Source organism: Lissotriton helveticus, chromosome 1_1 (genome assembly GCF_964261635.1).
Source record: "Lissotriton helveticus chromosome 1_1, aLisHel1.1, whole genome shotgun sequence".
NCBI classification, from domain to species: domain Eukaryota; kingdom Metazoa; phylum Chordata; class Amphibia; order Caudata; family Salamandridae; genus Lissotriton; species Lissotriton helveticus.
In genome coordinates, this window is record NC_136057.1 from 1,470,311,172 (window position 1) to 1,470,314,939 (window position 3,768).

The following is a 3,768-nucleotide window of genomic DNA, read 5'->3' on the forward strand; positions in this document are numbered from 1 at the left end:
CAATTGTCAACAGCAGCCCAAACGGCATTTGACTCCCTCAAGAAGACATTCATATCTGCTCCTGTCTTGGCTCATGTTAACCCAGAGACACCGTTCATTGTGGAGAATGATGCTTCAGAGTTGGCAGGGGGAGCGGTGTTATTCCAGAGACACTATAACATAGGCCGAATGCATCCGATAGCCTTTATGTCCAGGAAACTGACCAGTGCAGAAAGGAATTTCACTACTGCCGAAAAAGAGTTATTGACTGTCAAAGAAGCTTTTGGTTAATGGGGGCAAGACACATCGTTTATTTTATTTATTTATTTATTTACAAACTTATACCGCTCTAGGACTCGACTCCCGAAGGAGTATCTCCGCGCCTCTGGCATCATCTGTGAGCAAAGAAACCCAAACATATAGCAGTCCTCCCTAGATAGATGACCTAGTACTGAAAGAGAAAAGTTTTTAATTTTTTCCTAAAAGGAAGGTGTTCTCTGCATAGTCTGATTTCCATGGGGAGATCATTCCACAACTTCGGGCCAGCCACTGACAAGGCCCTACCCCCTTGTCTTGTCTTCTTAAACCTGGGAACACATAGCAATTGTTGATCTCCTGATCTAAGAGATCTGGAGGGGACATATGAATTAAACTTTTTAGTCAGGTAGTCGGGGCCTTTCCCTGTGAGACATTTGTGAATGACACAGCATATTTTAAACATCACCCTTTGTTTCACTGAAAGCCAGTGAAGTTTGGTTAACAAAGGTTTAGATGGAGTACGAGCAGGGACATTAAGAACAAGGCGTGCAGCGGTGTTTTGCACAACTTGTAGTCTCGCAATAATCCCCTCGTTGGCGGCTAGCAGCAATCCATTACAATAATCTAATCTACTCAACACGAGCGACTGTACCAAAGTTCTTCTGGTGGTATCAGGGAGCAGGGGGAACACTTTCCGGAGAAGCCCAATAACATGGAAACAGGAGCCGACCACTTGATTTCCATGTTGTTTCAAGGCCAGCTCCTGATCCAATTTTACTCCAAGATCTTTTACAACCTGTTTGGGCTCAGGGACTGGGCCAAGGTCTTGAGGCCACCAGTCAGGAGTCCACAGGCGTTTAGCTTCCCCAAAGAGCATCACCTCCGTTTTAGAAACATTGCACTGCAGGAAGTTTGATGCCATCCAGTGGGCCACCTCTTTCATCCCCCTAGCAAAGGAGTTTCGCACTTCAGGTGTCAGCGTTTTAAACGGAAAGAGGAGTTGAGTATCGTCCGCGTACGATACCGGGATGAAGCCGTGGGATCTCATGATGTTAGCCAGGGGGGCCACGTAGATGTTAAATAACGTGGGGCTCAAACAGGAGCCCTGTGGCACCCCCTTTGAGATCTCCACCTCCTCCGACCGATACGGACCCAAGATGACACTTTGGGTACGCTTTGTGAGAAAACTCCTTAGCCAGGCCAGCACCTTGCCTTCCAGCCCGATGTCAATTAATCTGGAGGTCATGATGTCATATGACACAGTGTCAAATGCCGCGGACAGATCTAAAAGCACCAAGATAACGGAAAAGTATACACCAACCACCATAATTTACAGTTTATGAGGCCAGCCAGGCATTTAACCCCACGTCAACTTAGATAGATGCTGTTTTTTGTTGAGTACCATTTTGTAGTGACCTATAGACCCAGCAGCGAAAACAAGAAAGCAGATGCTTTGACACGTCAAGAAACCCAAACTGGACCAGGATTCAACCCAGAGTTAGCCATCATTGAACCACACAAAGTACTTTGCGTACTACAAAAAGACACCCTTTTAAGAAAAGGAGCTCAAGGAGTACGAACCTTCACCTGGAAGTATTGGCTGAAAAGACACCCTGGATGGCACATAAATAAAGGTATTCCTGTTAAAGGGAAGCAAATCTTAATCCCCAACAACGGGTTACCACAACTAGCATTCCAGTGGTGCCATACACTCTCTAGTGCAGGGCATAACGGTATCGCAAAAACAATCAAAAGAACACAGCGACAGTTCTGGTGGTGATCCCCAGGAAAGATACTATAATGTGGATGAAAAGATGCACCATCTGCGCTTAGATGAAAGCCGACAAAACCAAACAACAAGGGTTGCTTCAACCTTTACCAACCCCTGAGAAACCCTGGGAAAAGTTTTCAGTGGATTTTATAGGAGGGTTATCCAAAGATCAGGGGTGTACTGCTATACTATTGGTTGTCGACTATCTAACCAAGATGGGTCATTTTATCACCTGTAGACAAATCCCTTCAGCAGGTCAGTTGGCTAAGTTACTGTGAGTTAATGTGATCCAAATACACGATCTCCCGTGAGTTACAGTATCAAATCACGGGGCACAATTCATGGCACAATTTTGGTGGGTGTGGTGTTCAGCATTACAAATCTCTTCTGCTCTGTCAACCAGTTTCCATCCACAAACTGATGGACTGACGGAACGCCTTAACCACACCCTAAAACAGTTCTTAAGATGCTATGTCAATGATAACGCATAGGCAATGATTGAATGCTAAGGGCTAGCAGAAATTGCATACAATAGCGCCACCCGCAGTTCCACACACCACCTGCCAGACTATAGCTCTTACGGATTTCATCCCCACTTCATCCCTTTTTTGTCACCCAGCCAAAACCAAAAGCTCCCTGAGGTGCACTACGGGATAGCTCATATCCCAAAAATATTAAAAGACACTCACAAGCATCTCCACCATGCAAAAGAGCTAAACAAAAAACAAGCAGTCAAGCATAGATTACCAGGGTCTGTTTACAAGAAAGGAGTTTTAGGAAATATAGTATGTTCAATCCCAAATACATTGGTCCCTACAGGGTCGTGAAGCATGTGAATCCTGTTGCAGATAAAATAGCCTTGCCAGCGCATTTTAAAATTCATCCTGTTTTCCATGTCTCCCTCCTTAAACCATCACATAGTCCGGTCAAAAGATGACCCGTACCTCTGTGGGTAAACCAGGAACTATCATCATCATCATCAATTTATTGTGTGATTAATTAAAATCATTACAATATTTATCAACAATAAAAACTGTGCAACAACAAATTTAAAATACAGTTAAAAGTGAAATAGAGTCTAGTTATTGTGTATCAAAAATGGTTTCTGTTCTCGATTTACTTGTTAAAAATGCGACCAATGACCGTTTGTTTCAATATTGTCTTTTGGATTTTCATTGTGTCTGTTCCTTTTCTAGTATCTCCTTTGTTGCCTTAGCCATAAATGTGATTCCCCGACATGAAAGGATGGGTGAGACTCCACTTAGCCAGCATATAACGGCCTGCCTGCAGGTGCGGATTTTCAGTGTGTTGAAGATTACCCGAAGATAACTTCTTCTTAGGACCTGCAACGCAGGACATACACATAGTATGTGTGACACTGTTTCTAGGAACTAGAATGCGAGGTTAAAGGGATTCTTGATTCCAAAATAATACGACAGAAACTGTGGTCTCTAGTGGCACGGAAAGGGTATGGCGTAGAGGAGAACTCATGGGAACCATCTATGTCTGTACATGCTTCTCATCTGGTTGCTGCCTTCCATAAAGATCCCCAGATAAAGCATGTATCTGTCAGTGTTCTCCAAAGAAGGAATGTACTGTCAGGTCACATCGTCCTCGTGAACACTGGCAGACAGGTTATCGACTAACAAGCGCGAGGAGTGTCATCCGTACAAGTCAAGAACTCCATTTCCCAGGACTACTCACATTCCTGACGTCACACGCAGCGTTGCATGAGACGTTGGGAAAATTTGAATAAGACC